The sequence below is a fragment of the Drosophila tropicalis genome, unplaced genomic scaffold (assembly GCF_018151085.1).
Source record: "Drosophila tropicalis isolate 14030-0801.00 unplaced genomic scaffold, ASM1815108v1 contig_980, whole genome shotgun sequence".
Taxonomy (NCBI): Eukaryota; Metazoa; Arthropoda; class Insecta; order Diptera; family Drosophilidae; genus Drosophila; species Drosophila tropicalis.
This window is the reverse complement of record NW_027173484.1, coordinates 1,105,153-1,123,067: the sequence shown is the minus strand read 5'-3', so window position 1 is coordinate 1,123,067 and position 17,915 is coordinate 1,105,153. Positions and strand designations below refer to the sequence as shown.

The following is a 17,915-nucleotide window of genomic DNA, read 5'->3' as shown; positions in this document are numbered from 1 at the left end:
GCAAAACTTGATCTACTCCTCACCAAGTTTTGGGAGGTGGAAGACCTTCCCACAAAGCCGGAAAAAGAGGATGACGTATTCTGCGAGCGGAATTTCCCGGAGACCACCCGAAGAGGGAAGGACGGCCGATATGTTGTGTCCCTACCATTCAAAAGTCTGAATAGTGTCGACTTGGGTCATTCAAGACCGATCGCGCTGGCTCAATTCCTGCGGAATGAAGAAAGTCTTCTCAAGGATCCCGCCCTAAAATCGCAGTACGATGCCATAATTCAAGATTACGAGGAACTGGGCCATATGATTCGGGTGACGCCGCTTTAGGATGGAAAAACCTTCTATCTCCCCCATTACGCGGTATTTAAGCCCGCCAGCACCACCACCAAGGTGCGTGTGGTTTTTAATGCGTCGATCCCCTCCACACGAGGCGTCAGCCTTAACGTTGTCTAACACACCGGGACTACTCTCCAGGCCGATCCCACGCTTCAAGTACTAAAATCACTGGTGTTTCATTTCGTTTTTAACGCCGACATCACGCAGATGTATTAACAAATCCAAGTCGACCACAGGCATACCCCTTTTCAGCGGATCCTCTACCGAGATCGTTCCGGCAGTATTCAGGATTATGAGCTAAAAACTGTCACGTTTGGGGTTAACTGCGCGCCATTCTTGGCGATCTGAGTCCTTTTACAATTGGCACAAGATGTGCAAGCGATATACCCCCAGGCGAGCGAAATCCTTCAGAACTACATGTATGTTGATGATGTCCTTGCCGGCGCTCATACTGAAGACGACGCCCGTCTCGCCATACGAGAGCTTCAAGCTGCCCTTCAATCTGCGGGCCTCCCGCTTCGAAAGTGGACTTCCAATAAGAAGGAAGTACTTGAAGCTATCCCAAGAGAGCACCTGCTGCGAGAGGACTTTCTCGACCTGGAAGGCGCGAGCACTGCGAAAACCTGGTTGACTAGCCCCATTTGTTATCTGAATGAAGATTATCATGCAGCAAATCTGGTTAACTGAACTGGGCTGGGATGACGCTCTGCCGCCGCTCCTGCTGCAGCAATGGAACGAATTCCTGCAGGATTACCCAGGATTCAGTCAACTCCGCATCCCCCGTTGTCTAAACACCAGCGTCACAGAAAGCGTACGGAGCAGCCCTATATGTGTGGGTTCGGTATAGCGATCAAGTAAGCGTCCATTTATTAACGGATAAGACACGTGTAGCTCCTGTCAAAACAGTCTCGCTGCCTCGGCTGGAGTTGTGCGGAGCTGTTTTACTAGCCGATCTCTGGGCGTCGATCGTTCCTGAACTCCCAATCCCACCTGCAACCTCCCAGTTTTGGACCGACTCCATCATCGTGTTGGCTTGGCTCAATAAACCCCCGTGCAGTTGGTCCACCTTCGTGGCCAATCGGGTATCCAGCATTTCCAAAAGCACCAGTGGCCAAAGCTGGTCACATGTGCGCTCCGAGGACAACCCCGCTGATCTGGCGAGCCGTGGAGTCTCCGCGGCCGAGTTATCGGCCAGCAGCCTCTGGTGGCATGGGCCGGACTGGCTCCAGCGAGCCCCCGAGTATTGGCCAACTCTCCATCATGAGCTCCCGGACACCCAGCTGGAGCAACGAGTCCAGTGCCACACCACCGCGACCACCCTACTCGATGACGTTAGAGAACGTTTCTCGGACTATAGTAGGGCACTACGAGTCCCCGCGTACATCCTACGCTTCGCCACCACAAGGACTTCGACGCCTTCCACGGTCCACCTCACCAACGACGAATTGCTCTCCGTCAAGCGCGCCTTGATTCGGATCTACCAGCGTCGAGAATACGTCGCGGAGATGCGGGCCCTTGGTGAAAGGCGACCCCTTCCATCATCCATCCCGCTACTCAATTTAAACCCATTTCTCGACCAACATGGAATACTCTGCTCCCGCGGACAACTCCGGGCGGCTGAATCTCTCCGGTATGATAACCGTCACCCTATTTTCCTCCCCTATAATACCCATTTCACGCGCCTGCTCGTCGGATGCTCCCACCACATCACGTTGCATGGCGGCAATTAACTGATGGTGCGGATTCTGGATCCCACAGATCAAGAACATGGTGAAGTCCCCCATCAAGGGGTGTAAAGTCTGCATCGTTCATCGTCGTCCTCGTCTACTGTTAAGTACACGTTCGAGGAACTTTCCACGCTCCTGTGTAGAATCGAGGCGTGCCTAAACTCCAGGCCAATTTCTTATTTCGAGGAGAAACTTGAGCTCCGAGAGAACTTCCAGAAAAGTCATCAGGAGCTAATGGACAAAGTAAATAACGTGCCAACAGAAGATCACTACTTTGTAACGGACTATTTCAGCAAAGTGAAGGCGGTTGTAACTAATACAATGGAAGATTGGATGGACCATTTGGCAAAGACACAACTAGACAGGAAAGCTCGCCAACGAGAGGAAGAGCGAGTCATGATCAAACCACTGATTCGCAAGCAAACTGCGCTGCTGGATTCATTGTCCAGGACATTAAGACAAATAGTGCCTGAAGAAAAAATGAATTACAAATCGGTAGTCAACAAACTATGGACGCAAATTGAAGAAATCCATTAGCATCTAGCTGAAAATCCAGCCGAAGCAAGATATAATATAGCTACGTTTGTGGCCGCAGAAAATACAATGCTGAACTTCTGTGTGGCACCAGCAGACAATGTAGTGATACAACCAGGGCCTGTATTGCAATCGATACAATCATTGCAACTACCCAAAATTCCCTTTCCAAAATTTGAAATGGGAAAATGTGGTACTTTAAATCAAACCTCTTTGGAGAAGCAGAGAGATTGATACGGCACCTGGAATTAACAGAGGCCAATTACAACACTGTTTGGTCAATACTGCAGGAACGTTTTAATAATAAAATAGTGATAGTAACAGGCATACTGACAAAGCTGTTTGATCACCCAAATGTGGGAAATGACGCAGCTTCTATAATGAATTTTTAAGATAACATTTTTGAATCATTGCAAGCCTTAAAAAATGTAGGCGTTATGGAATCATCAGATGCTGTCATAATGTTACATATGACAAGAAAATTGGATAGATTCAACCAAGCACTATATGAGCAATCTCTTTCCAACACAAGGGATCTGCAGGAAGTAAGAATTTCCTATCATTCTTGGAATAGCGCTTCCTAACATAAGAGGCGATCGGGAAACCAAGAAACGAAAATCGCAACATTGAAAAACTAAATCCAAGGAAGACATGCACAACAGCATCTGGGACAAACAGTACGTTGTGTGCTTTTTGCGAAAAAGCAAAGCACAAACTCTTCCAATGTGAAAAGTTTAAAATCAAATCTGCAGCAGATCGGTTCAATTGGGTGCAGAGACACAAATTGTGTGTCAATTGCTTCAAGCCGGACCATATGGCAAAAAATTGCTCTTAGAAGGGATGCTTTAAGTGCGATAAAAAACATAACACAATGTTGCATTCAGAAACAGGCAACCAAGTTACTACCTCTGCTTCTGCAGTTTCTGCGTATGGAATTGGCAGAAAATACACCCTGTTTGCAACGGCCAAGGTAGTGGTAAAAGGGATCAATGAAAGGAGAGGAGAATTTCGAGCACTCCTGGATAGCGGCTTACAAGTAAATCTCGTTTCAAAGAGACTGGCAAAGAAGTTATAGTTAAAAATTAACGAGACTCATGTGCACATAAATGGAGTGGGTGGTCAACCACAGATAAGCAAGCCGCGAGTAAGATTGGTTGTAAGGTCAAGATACAATAAGTTCGCAATACTAGTTGAGGCATTTGTATTGCCACACATAATAGGTGACCAACCCACAAAACAAATAACGCAGAAGGTCACATTAACAGACAACATTCAATTAGCTGACCCAACATTTGATAAACCAGGAAAAATTAAGTTGCTCTTGGGAGCTGCTGATCACTATGCTATACTGCTACCAGAAAGAAGACGGGGCAATCGAAACAGTCCAACATTAAAAAATTCAGAGTTTGGATGGATTGTTGCTGGCAGAATTAATATGTCAATGTTAGCCGCAATCACATGTATGGTAGGCATAATAAATCCAGGGGAATCTCTAGAAAGATTCTGGCAGCTAGACACACTAGAGCCAATAAAAAAGTACAGGAGTCCGGAGGAAGAGTATTGTGAAAAATTCTTCCTCGATAACCTACACACGGCGGCGGACAATCGACTAATTGTAAAGCTTCCATTTGCTGAAGAGGCGTCATCTCTTGGAGGAGTAGCAATGAGAAGATTCATGTCATTAGAGCGGCGAATGAGCCCTGACATTAAAAAGGAGTATATAAAATTTATGTCAGAATATGAACAGCTTGGACATATGAAGCAGGTAATAGTAGAACAAATTCCTAAGAACCATTACTTTATACCGCATCACTGTGTACTAAAGCCAGAAAGTACCACCACCAAGAAAAGAGTGGTATTTGATGCATCATGCAAAACGTCATCAGGAAAATCACTGAACGACATTTTATATCCTGGACCCGTTTTACGGAGTCAACTCTTCTCAATTCTTCTGCGGTTCAGGACACACAAATATGTGTTCACTGCGGATATGGCCGCGACTACGACAAATTTTCTGGTTTGTCTGTGTCTAAGCCTGAGCTTGGCTTAATGCGCTGGACTTGCCCATCTTGTGCCAGCCAGCAGCTTGATTTTAGCCGTATGTATAGGGATCTTCGTTTAAAGTTTCTTTTTTTAAACAAACTGGCCAAACAGCTGTTAAACGAGTGTGACTCTAGCGTTCAATTATTGTTGCAATTCAAGTTCGTTCCACCTTCTGAGAAATTGCACAAGAAATGTACCCTTGAGTTGCCTCGTTAGCAGTCGCCAGCTCTCTCTGTTACTTCCTCTCCGATTTTACTTTCGCCTACACCATCTTCTTGTCCCTCTTTATGCTCTTCTTTTCAGATTGAAGTACCCATTACAAGCCCTGGTGTACCTCAATCTATCCCTCACGGGAACTCTGATCAATCACAGGATCATGCCGGCTCTCAATCACTTGCGGATCCTAATGCTCCTCCGCCTCAACTAACTGTAGTGCCTCATCGCAAACAATTATTTATCTCTAGGCTTGCTCCAGATACTTTTGAGTCGTCTGTGGCAGCTTACATTGGTAATATTTGCTCTGCTAAGGTTTTAATTCAAAAGTTTTCTAGGCCTCGCGAAATCTCTTCTTTTAAAATTACAGTACCGAATGAGTACTTCTCAGCTATGGTTGACCCTAATTTTTGGCCAGAGGGCCTAGTTGTACACGAGTTTGCGCCCAATAAGCGCTCCCGTCCGTTGCCTCTCCACCTTCCTAATTTATCTTCTGCTTCAAAAAACTAATAACGTCTAGTCTTTGCATTCATTATCAAAATGTAAGAGGACTTCTTACCAAGCTCTCGAACCTTTTCTGTGATAGTCAAACCTTTTTGGCTGACATATTAGCTTTCTCTGAAACTTGGCTTAACTCCTCTGTTTTGGATGATGAAATTCTTTCTAATAACTTTATTTCTTATAGGCTTGATCGTGTTAGTCGTCGTGGCGGTGGAGTACTCATTGCTGTAAACTCAAATCTGTCTTCAAGTGTGGTGCCGATTGATCTCCCCTTAGGTGTTGAGTTTATTTGCGTCGAAGTTACATGTTCTTACTTTAGCCTATATATCTCTTGTTCATATATTCCTCCAGCTTCTGATATCATGATCTACGTGCACCATGCTGATGCTTTACGAACTATTTTTAGTCGTCTTAAAGATCGTGATTTTCTTATAGTTTTAGGTGATTTTAACTTGCCTAATATTTCCTGGCTGGTTGATGATAATCTATCTTTCTTAATTCCTTCATCTCAACATGTTTTTCTTGATAGCCTACTTGAATGTCCACTATATCAGTTGAATTCTTTCCTTAAGTGTTCTAAAAGAATCCTTGATCTTGTTTTTGTCTCTGATCCCACTGTTAGTGCTGTATCGCAAACACAGCCACTAGTGAAACCTGAAGATCCTTATCATCCTACCATTGAAGTTACTATTTCTTACAATTCCGTTACTAATTTATTTAAAAACATCTCAATTTCTTGTCGTAGATGTTTTCGTAAAACAAATTTCAATCTTCTTAACAGCCTTATTTTCTCTTTTGATTGGTCGTTTCTATTTGAGTGCTGCGATATAGATTGTGCAGTGAAGTTTTTCTATTCTGCTCTTAATTCTCTAATTGATAAATGCGTTCCTTATGTGAATGTCTCTACCGTCTCCAGCTCGCCAGTCTGGTTCACACGTAGGCTTTCTAATCTTCGTAACATTAAATCGAGATATTTTAAAAGATTTAAAAAAACTGGTTTGGTGACTTGACTATGCAAATTATTGTATAGCCAAATCTCAATTTTGTCTTTTAAATACTCAATGCTACAACAATTATCTCGTTCGCTGTAATGCTGAATTTTATAAGAACACCAAAAGATTTTACAACTTTGTCAATTCCAAAAGACGCTCTAATGTACTACCTTCCACCTTTAGACTTAACGACCAGACTGCTAATAATGATTCAGATATTGCAGATCTGTTTGCTTTATTTTTTTCAGTCGACATATTCTACTACTGTTTCGGATCCCAAAATCTATCCCTTTTCAATCCCACATTTAAATTGTATGTTTTTTCCCAGTATTACTGAAGACTGTATTCTCTCTAGCTTGTCCAACTATGACGTCTTCCTTCGTTCCCGGGCCTGATAATATACCTAGTTGCATCCTTAAAATGTATTCGATTTCCCTATTTAAGCCTTTGGCTCGGTTATTCTTTATATCGAGTGAGACTTGTAGCTTTCCTTATATTTGGAAGGAGTCTTTTATTATTCCGCTTTTTAAAAAGGTTAGCAAATCGGATGTTTCTAACTACCGTGGCATTGCCAAACTTTCGGCAATACCTAAACTGTTTGAGAAAATTATTACGTCTTCCCTTCAACATCTATCCAGATCCACTATTTCTCCTTGTCAGCATGGCTTCATGAAAGGTCGTTCGTCGCTTACCAACCTTTTTAGAATTGACTAACCTTGTACACCATGGCTTCCGTAAAAAGTGTCAAACTGATGTTATTTATACTGACGGGTGTACCCCAAGGCAGTCATCTGGGCCCACTATTACTTACATTGTTTATAAATGATTTGCCTTTGGCCTTGGCTCATTCACGCGTGCTCATGTTTGCGGATGACGTCAAGATTTGTTATTCCTATAATGATCCTTCTTTCCAACAGTACTGGCAATCAGATCTCGATGCGTTCTGTGATTGGTGTTAATAAATTACACCTTAATCCCTCTAAGTGTTCTTTTATGACGTTCAGTCGTTTGTCTCCGCTCCTAGCTCATTACTCTATTAAGTCTGTTCTGTTAGATTGTGTACCATCATTCAAAGACTTAGGCGTTATGTTTGACCCTAAACTTTCATTTAATGTTCATATTTCTTCAATTGTCAATAGAGCAAGCAGCCTTCTCGGATTCATTAAACGTTTGGCCAAAGAATTTGATGATCAACAAGGGTTTTATACACATCGTTAGTTCGCCCTACTCTAGAATATTGCTCGCCAGTGTGGAACGCGCAATATGATGTTCACCGGCGTAGTATTGAATCGGTACAGAAGCAATTCCTTAAGTTTGCGCTACGCGGTCTAAATTGGGACCCGGGTCTTCGCCTACCTTCTTATTCTGACAGACTTCTTCTTATTAATCTTCCTTCACTTTATAACCGTAGGCTTGTTTTTGGCATTCTCTTTCTCCATAAACCAGTCAACGGTGAAGTCATTTCTACCAATTTACTAGATACGCTATATTTTTGTGTTCCCTCACGTCGGACCAGAAACTTTTTTCCTTTTTACCTTAGTAGTTATCTTACTAACTACTCTCTTCACGAACCTTTTCGTGTTCTTTGCCAATCTTTTAACAACCTTTCTCACCTTATCTCTCCTCATCTTTCTGTCACTTCTCTTCGCGCTATACTTTTTAATCATCTAGAGCGAAACCAATGAAAATATTCTGGACTTGGATTGGCTGTAACTCATCCCTGACCACATTGGCTGTGAATCGGGCCATAGCTGGCACCTTGTGAAAATAAAACACCTCCACCGGGTCGGGGATGTTCAGCTGTGTATAAAGCTAAGCTACCTTCTTCATTTAATTATTATCTGTCTTTAGCTTAACCTTTTTCGTCGACTGCTGTGTTATTTGACGTAAATAAAATAAATAAATAAAACAAACATGTGTGAAAACATTGGGAATTATATGGGCACACAAAGATCAGTTATGTGGAAAGGCTCAAAAGCATACAAAAGAAATAACCAGACGAATGGTGTTATCTGAAGTCGGTTAAATCTTCGATCCTCTAGGGCTGTTCGCACCGGTAGTGGTAAGAGCGAAAATGTTTCTTTAACATGTTGCTACCGAACGCATTGAGATGGATGATGACCTGCCGCCGTATTTGGAGAAGCAATGGGAAGCCTACAGAGAGGATGTACGCCTGTACATTTACGCCTTTACACTTAATGCCTATTAAACCACATGAGAATTCCAAGGTATATTTTTGATGGCAAGGTCCCCACTACAAAGGAATTACATACATTTGTTGATGCATCAGAAAAGGCGTATGGAGCGGCAGTTTATGTCCGATCAACCTATAAAAATGGCCAAATTTCGGTCAGATTGTTGTGCGCCAAGTGCGAGAGTATCTCCCCATGAAAAGCAGACACTACCCCGGCTGGAACTATGTGCAGCCGTGCTTGGAGCTGAACTCACAGATAGAGTTCGACAGGATCTCCAATTCGGATCAGAAAGTGTGGAATCATTCCTCTGGTCGGACTCAACAGTAGTACTCTCGTGGATTAATTCACGGGCATCACATTTCCACACGTTTGTGGCTAATAGGTTGACAAAAATACACGCAGTATCACATCCAAGGCAATGGCGGCATGTGTCATCAGCGCTCAACGCAGCTGATGTTCTGTCTCGAGGCATATCAGCAGTTCAGCTTAGCACACATACATCATGGTTGTATGGACCACTATTTCTGCATGGACCACAACATGGCTGGCCAGCACCATTTCAGCCTACAGAGCACCCGATGGACACCGCTAAGAAAACCAAGGTATTCAGCATGGTGACTGCCACGGCAAACAACAAGAGTGAATGGATATATACGGCAAATCACAGAAATCCGTTTTACCGGCTACAGCGAATAGTGGCGTATGTGCTACGGTTTTGTCACGAGCAGAATACAAAACCAACAACTCAGTTTGAGTTGGAAGAATTGGACCAAGCACGGAGAGTGATCATTAAGCAAATTCAAGAAACAGGATTCGCATATAAATTACGACACTTAAAGAAACGACCTGATCAACCGCTGGATCGCAAAAGCACGGTGGCAACATTGCCACTAATTCTGGATGAACATTTAATCATACGAGTAGCATCTCGGCTACAACAAGCTCCAGTATCAACGGAAACAAGGAATCCATATCTCTTACCCAATAATGATCCGGTGGTAAAAATGATACTGCAGAAACTTCATGAAGAGAATCTTCATTGTGGACATGAGGCACTACGCGGGATAGCTCGGCAAAACCCATGATTCGAAGTGTGATCCAGGGCTGCGTAGCATGCACGAAGTACCGGCCTCAGTTCTTTAAACAAGTTATGGGCGACTTACCTGAGCCCCGGGTATCTCAGAATAGACCTTTTCTCAACGCCGGAGTAGTCTATTGTGAACCATTCTGGATCCATCATAAAGTTTGAGGAAAACGTCCCGACAAAGCTTACATTGCAGTATTTGTATGCTTTGCAACCAAGACAGTACACTTGGAGTTGGTCGGAGACCTGTCCACCTCCTCATTTGTGGGAGCGCCTAAGCACTTCATTGGGCGCAGAGGAAGATGCCAGACATTATACTGCATCTCCACATTTCGGAGGATTATGGGAAGCTGCGAAAAAGTCCGCTAAGCATTTACTGTTAAAAAACGTATCGACAGCAAACTTAACGCCTTACCAACTGTCCACCATTGTCAATGTTGAAGCAGTGCTGAACTCTCGTCCGTTAACCCCAAACTCAGACGATCCCAACAACTTGACAGCGCTAACCCGAGGCCATTTATTTATCGGAGTACCATTAGTAGCCCAACCCGATGCAGAGCCAGTAACACAACGATCGATTCCGAAGCAATGGGAGTTAGTGCAACGACTTAAGCATACATTCTGGATACAATGGTCTCAGGAGTACCTGCAGGAATTGCAGGGTACATCCAAATGGAAGAAACCATATAACAACGTCGAAGAAGGGAATCTTGCAGTGACCGAATGGACGAATTGTTAAATTATATCCTGGCCTGGATGGATACGTCCGCGTGGTAGACGTTAAAACAGCTAGAGGCACCTACAAGCGGGCTATCCATAGATTGGCTCCCTTGCTTAAAGAGACTGGGATAAAACGTAAAATCGAGACAAATGACACAGAATCGATCTCCCGAGAAAACCCTGGTATCGAGGACACTGCAGAACCAGAGACAAAAAGACGTTTGTCTTTCGGTCTGCCACCGTTGGCAATGACGATCTGCCTAATGATGTTGTTACTTCCTATAGCATTTACTCAAAGTACTAACATAACTCGATTTAACCCCAAACCATGCATATACTATGAAAGTATTGGCACTGGAAGGATGGCAATGCCTGACTAGACTATTGTGGCATATTGCGATGTCGAACCATATTGGGCCAACCTGAAAACATTTTCAGACGGAGTGGTAAAGGTTGGAGAAATATACGTGTTAATTAAGGTTCTATAGGCTTGCACCGCAATGCAGAGATATTTCGAGCATGTCAACTCAGAGCTACGGACAGGAAACGATCTCCTTCATATAGAACGGCAACGATGATCACTATTAGATATAATTGGGAACATTGCGAACGGCTTATTTGATGTGCTGGCCTCCAAGTATGCAACAGAGATGTCAGGCACAATACGAAAGGTTAAATCAAATGAAGACTACTTATTGAATTTGCTGCAAAACCAGACATCCGTCATTGACCCAACGATAAATATCATTAAGCGAGACGAAGCCACAACTGAAAATCAGAAGAAACTAATAAAACAACAAATGAACGACATAACCAAGGTCCAAAACAATGCGGTAAAGCATTGCAATGGTACATCACGCTAACTACTCAGATGACAGTGACTGCAGGGAATTTGCAACGAATTCAAACCGAAATTTCCCGAGTATTTACAGATGCCCATCATAGCAAAATAAGCCCGTTACTACTATCACCAGGCCAGCTTCGGAAACATCTGAATCAACTTAAGAGACATCGTTTGGTTTGGATTTGCCAGTTCCAGATATCGACGTCTTGCAAATGTATGGCTTAATGAAGGCACAAGGCACAATCGCAAACAATCATGTGAATTATGTAATTGTTGTGCGTGTACAATAATTGTTGTTTATTAAAGTTAATAATAGTTAAATAGCAAAATAGTTGGGTAAACAATTTAGGGTCAAAAGAACTCTTCTACAACAACTTTAGATGACAACTTTATGACTTTAACATCTGTAAATACAACTTAAGCAATTTTTTGAACACATTCTGCTTATACGTTTGGCCTCTATCGTTCCTTCTCTCGTTCTTTCTTCTTTTACCCATGATGCCTCATTGTCGCACCGTATACAGGGCTGCCATCTCTCCGGACATATGTACCCATATGACACTACGTTCGGTCATCCTAAAAATCAGGGACCGTATTCATTATAAGTAATATTAAAAAACTTATTTGATAATCATTACCAGTGTTGCCGTTTTGGCTTATTTTCGGCCAGATCTGGCTTATTTTCAAGAGCGATTGCGGATAAAATTGGGAAATTGCGGATAGCGGAAAATCTGGCTTATTTAAGAATCGAAACAGCTAATTTTTAGCTTATTTAATATATCTTTTAGTTGTTATAATAAAGTTTCCCAAATGCCGATTAATTGACAAAGTTACAGTCTGGCAACTATTGAAGTCTTACATCACTAATTTCTGCAATACTTCCATCTCTAACTACCTTGATTAAATAGATTGGTCATTTGTAAACATGCCTAAAGAAAATTAAATTAATTTTAAAAACTAAAAAAAAAAAACATCATTCCGATTTTGGAGTTTTTTGGAATTCCCAATATTGACGAAATTGAACGTCAATACAATGAATTGACACTTATCTCTTGGGAAACTACTGAGGACACAATTAAATTTTGGGTTGAAGTATTGAATTACAGAGACTCGGGCGGAAACAACCGGTTTTCTAAGCTGAGTTCTGTTGCGCTTGAAATACATTCTTTACCTTGGTCGAACGCCGAAGTGGAAAGGGTTTTTAGCCAAGTTAATTTAATAAAAAATAAAATAAGAAATAGGATGAACGTTGACACGTTAAATTCAATATTAACCATAAGGTAATGTCTCAGAAAGTGATAGTCTCATCAGAACAAAAACTTATATTTTTAAATTCTAGATCCGGATTGAGCCGACACAACAAATGTTGCTTTGATTACAAAGTTTCTTCAATCTGCCTGAAGTCTATAGAAAATGTGGAACAATTAGATAATGAGCCCGAACAGTCTGTAGACAATCTAATAGCAGGTTTAATTTCATTTAAATGAACTTTATAAGTTTAAATTTCTTTTGTTTTCGTTTTTTTTTTTTTTTCATAAACATGAAGTTTTTTTAAAAATATATGTTTTTTATAATTTAAAAACTTAAAAAAATTAGCTTATTTTTCAGCTATTTTTTTCTGGGATTTAGCTTATTCTGGCTGGTTTTTTTTGTTAATTCAGCTTATTTTGCTCGGGGAAAAACGGCAACACTGATCATTACATTTGGATTTTTTTCAATTTTCTTCAGAAAAGATCATTAATTTTGAGTAATTTAAGAAGAATTATCGATAAAAATCTTTTTTGATCAAAAAAAATAAAAATCAAAAATAATGATTAAATATCAAAGAAGTTAAATTCGGCTATGCCGAAGTTTATATACCCTTGCAGTCCTTGACAATAATAATTTCACATGTTCAAAATTTGTTTTCTGCAACTCAATTCATTAATATACAAACAAAACAATTTTACTCTTCATACTATGTACAATTTGTTCTTCTTCTTCCCTCATTCCCTAAGCAAAGCAACGCACGCATACACATACAGTTTATGTAGCGTTGCGTCTGTGTGTGTATGCATGTGCTCTGTTGATTTGATGATGACGTAGTAGGCAGCAAGCAGAGCTGCCGGCAGCGATTGAACCGATTTATATAGACTGTAACTTGTGTTCTATTTATCCGATCAGGGTCAAATTTTGGGATCTGAGATTTTATATCAAATTCTATTATATTGGTAAATTTCATGGGGATACTCCAATTTTTGCAAAAATTTTTGTTCCAGAGTTATATGATATAGTAGTCCGATCCCAAAGATTTTCATACTTTATCTCACCCGGGTAAAAAAAAAGCTCCCAAAAAAAATTTCATCCCGATAGCTCTTAAGATGGCTGAGTAAAACGCGTACGCACCGACGGACAGACGGTCAGACGGACAGACGGACAGACGGACATGGCTATATCGACTTAGCTTCTCATGCTGATCAAGAATATATATACTTTATGGGGTCGGAAACGTCTCCTTCTGTGCGTTACAAACATCTGACCAATTTTATAATACCCTCTGCAAGGGTATAAAAAATGAGTTTTATTTTTTTCGCTCAAAATAAAACTCACTTTTGAAAAAACGGCTTCCATCTTAAATATTTTCAAAATATTTTTGCACATCCTTAAAAAGGAGTTCAAGCACTACCACTCCATAACATTTTTTTTTTTTTTTGCATTAGTATTATTACCAATTTTATCATTTTTTTTCATTTTTCATACATTTGTCAAAAGCTAAAGCTGATGATTTTTATTTTTTTCGCTCAAAATAAAACTCACTTTTGAAAAACGGCTACCATCTTAAATATTTTCAAAATATTTTTACATTTTGGTTGGTTGAAATATTACATATTTTTGCCAATAACTTAGCAAACCGTCCACTGTGCGACGGAGCACAGCATTAACACGCGTCGAGATCGCATTGGGCCTACGCCGCCAAGCTAAGCAACTGTACTATTTATTGGCCAGCTTTACAGCGATACCCTTTAGTAGCGTATAATAAAATTGGGTATCTTCAATTTCTCCATCTGTATTGCTCTGTTGTACTTTCTGTGTTCAAAAAGATATTAATAATCTTATAAAAACACAATATTATTTAAAAAAGATCCGGCTTTACACCGAATTCCATAAAAAGCATACAGAAAATAACAGGGTATAGCGCATTCGAAGACACTACTTTATTGGAAATGTCTTAAGCCGCGAGTGTTACTGAATCAAACATATTTTTGTTATTTCTAATTATGATCATTCTTTATCGTGTTCCGAGATGGGTCGCAAGCGTAACTCTATTTTGCGAAATTTGTTTGCATTTGACGTGGAAAAAAATGTTTCGGAGTGTAAACTTTGCAAAATGTGTTTCACTGGCAACTATGTTTGCAATTTAAAAAGACATCTAGAAGTGAAGCACAAAAATGAGTATAACGAATTGGCCGAACCAACTGAAGCGCCTGAAAAAAAAAAAAATTTTCTGTTTTGGGACAAGAGGAGGTTAAGAATGCCTGTATCGACCTTGTCACCACCGCGAAAGTACCGCTGGCTGTATTGGACTCGGTCGGTTTTAAGACTCTAACAGCTCAAATATTTCAAGGGTTAGACATGCCATCTGTCAATTCAAGGAATGTTATGAGATTAGTTGAAGAAAAATATAGCCAAATTAAGAGCAAAATGGTTCAAGCCTTAAAAAACAGAATCCTCTGCCTCAAAGTGGATACGGCCACACGGTGCAACCGCGGAGTGCTTGGTGTAAACGTTCAATACATTGATGAAGGCTTAATGTGCATTAAGACATTGGGATTGATCCAGTTAAAAGCATCGCATACATCCAAAAATATATGTGCTGAGATCAAGTCTATTTTGACTGATTTTAGCATATGGAGAAAGCAAGTCTATACCATTACAACCGACAATGGTCGAAACATGATAAAGGCAGTGGAATTACTGAACAATGATTCCGAAGATGAAGAAGAAGTTGTTGAGGACTTGGATGATGATGGACTGCTAAAAGATCTTAAACTTTATTCAATACGTTCGATCAAATGCGCAGCACATACGCTTCAACTGGCGGTGAAGGATTTTTTCCAACGGCACGAATCTGCTAGCTTCATTAACAAAGCACGGAAGATTGTGAAGCTTTTAAGAACACCAGCATATAGGTAAGATTGATTTCAATTATAGTTATAGTTAAATATTTATGACGTTTTTTTTGTATTTTGAGTGTAGGTATTTAATAACGGAGGAGTCATTGCCACAACCAATTTTAGATGTCGCGACTCGGTGGAATTCCACCTATAGTATGTTGAGTCAGCTTAAGAACTTTGAAGACTTTTGTGAAAGGCGCCTCAAGTGTTCAATGAAGCTAACAACGACTGAGTGGGATGACCTAAAAAGACTCGTTACTACCCTGTAACCGGCATACACAGCTACTATCAAGCTACAAAGCGCCGAATTATTTATGGGTGACTTCTACAAACTGTGGTTGGAGCTCAAGCTTACTGTTGCAGCAGTAAACACGGCTGAAAGCAAAGCTTTGAGCGAGTGCATCGCTGAAAGGGAAGTTGGCCTTTTAGGGACTGACTCGGTAATTTGCAGCATATACTTGGATCCACGGATAAGACGGGTATTGCTGAAAAACCCTATAAATGTTATGCTAGCTAAAAGCAAGCTTAAGCAGCTTTTTCTGCAAATATTTAATTTGAAAGAACCTGTAAGTTTTTCCGTCATTGAAATATATAAAACGAATATTAATAATTTTATTTATATTTCAGATCATTGCAACAGAAGTGCCTTGCTCAAGCACCTCCTTGGCATCCACATCCTTTGAGGCAGACATCGCATTAACGCAAAGTTCAAACACCTGCTCTCTGTTGAACGATTTTTTGCAAACCATTGAGGTAACTTCGGAATAAGAAACTGACGATGGTGAGCGATCGGATCTGCTAAAGAAGGGGTATGCGGAAATTGAAGCCTATAGCCCGAAGCCAGTTTCCTTGTCCTCCAATATAATGGAATATTGGGAGGAAAAGCGCTACGTATACCCAAGTCTGTATCAGCTGGCCAAAGTGGTGCTCTCGGTTCCCGCAACACAAGTGAGTGTCGAAAGAGCGATTTCAGCCATTAAAATGCTGTTGACGGATCAACGATGTAACATGTCCGATAAATCACTGGAACAATTGCTTTTTGTCAAATTAAACAGCAAATAATAAAAAAAATTATTTGTTACTGAATACCTTATTAAAAAAAAAAAATTTTATGGAGTGGTAGTCCTTGAACTCCTTTTTAAGGATGTGCAAAAATATTTTGAAAATATTTAAGATGGTAGCCGTTTTTTAAAAGTGAGTTTTATTTTGAACGAAAAAAATAAAACTCATTTTTAATCATTATTTTTGATTTTTATTTTTTTTGATCAAAAAAGATTTTTATGGATAATTCTTATTAAATTACTCAAAATTAATGATCTTTTTTGAAGAAAATTGAAAAAATTGAATTTTTAAAAATCTTTCCAAAAATGCATAGATGGTACTGAATTAAAGATTTTGGTGTAATCTATTCTTTTCTAAGTCCTCTATAAGTAAATGATTTTTTCATTTAAAAAAATAAAAATAATCATTATTTACGGTCCCTGCTAAAAATCATCTGCATCAGGTGATCCGTCAAGATCGCTTTCATCATTACTCTCCATATTGTAACGAACACGCGGGTGTCGGAGTGCACTCTCTGTCTTTCTAACAAGTGGCTCGGCCAAAACATGCGCTACATATGTAAGTAAAACGAAGACAGAGATAAGGAATAAAGGACTACACCTAAATAGGGATTTTTATGCAGAGGTGATGGGTGTTTTTCGAAGGACCTATATGTCATTGCCTTCTCTTTACCCACCCAACCTTGTAATACCTAATGAAACCCGGTATTACCCATATTGTGGCTGTTAAATCTCTTACGTCAGGTGCCCAAATAAACTAACTCAGCAATTCATCATTTCATACATATATTCAATTCAAAGGAAAGAAAAGGCATATGTCTAAGAAGATAACATCGGAGCATTTATTTCAATTTGAAAAAGTGGTCGCGGCGAGCGGTTATATTTCGCCAATAGATTTTATGCGGCCATGCCGTACTTACAGTTTGTAGAATCCAATCCAGTCAGCAGGCCTGATGATGGGTGGAGCACTAGAGGCTGTTAAAATTATTAAGAAGGGTGCCAAAATATAACTTGCTTCTCGTTACCAATGTTATGACTTTCTGAACCTACTATATAGAAATTTCATTACAAATTTATGCTTATAAATTTGAACACATGTTTGTACGATACTTAAAGAAAATGAAAAAACGGCTGTTTGAGGGACCACTACGGCTGGGGGGTGAGGTTGGGGTCATCAATGCTGGGTTTTTGAAGCTGCTGCAACGTCTTCCCAGCAGTAATCTCCAGTCTTGGTTGCGAGGGCTATCCCGTGTCCTCAGGTGAAACATTCACTCCAACGAGGGTTCACCTAGGAACTAGGCTGGCTGGCTACGCCCCACACAGCAATAGGTGTGCGCACTTATGGCCAAATCGCTCTCCAACAATTTTCCGATGGTCAGTTCATGGACCGGGTCGACATTTATTTGGTCGTAGTCCCCAGAAGTCCGACATGAAACCATGGATGGGGTCGTCTTCTGGCCTTATGGTGGCTAACACAATGACGCAAGACAGCGCTGGCAGTGGCGTTTTATTTTCGTTCC

At 40.6% G+C, this 17,915-nt stretch overlaps 1 protein-coding gene and 1 long non-coding RNA gene across 4 annotated transcripts in view; both read left to right on the top strand.

The window, feature by feature from the left end:
- LOC137586372 (uncharacterized) overlaps nt 1–17,915 on the top strand; it is a 120,537-nt gene that overhangs the window by 14,935 nt on the left and 87,687 nt on the right. The window contains exon 4 of one of the 2 annotated variants that reach the window (XR_011033776.1): nt 12,520–12,534. The exons of the other annotated variant lie outside the window; for it this stretch is intronic. The gene's annotated coding sequence lies outside the window, so the exon portion shown is untranslated. Of the gene's footprint in view, nt 1–12,519; nt 12,535–17,915 lie in introns of those variants that run through there. 2 annotated transcript variants of the gene reach the window in all.
- Nucleotides 14,148–16,420, top strand: LOC137586381 (uncharacterized). Of its 2 annotated transcripts, XR_011033782.1 has the most exons (3): nt 14,148–15,349; nt 15,417–15,900; nt 15,962–16,420. It is a non-coding gene; the product is annotated as an uncharacterized lncRNA (long non-coding RNA). The 2 variants fall into 2 exon arrangements; XR_011033781.1 differs by having other exon boundaries at nt 14,148–15,900.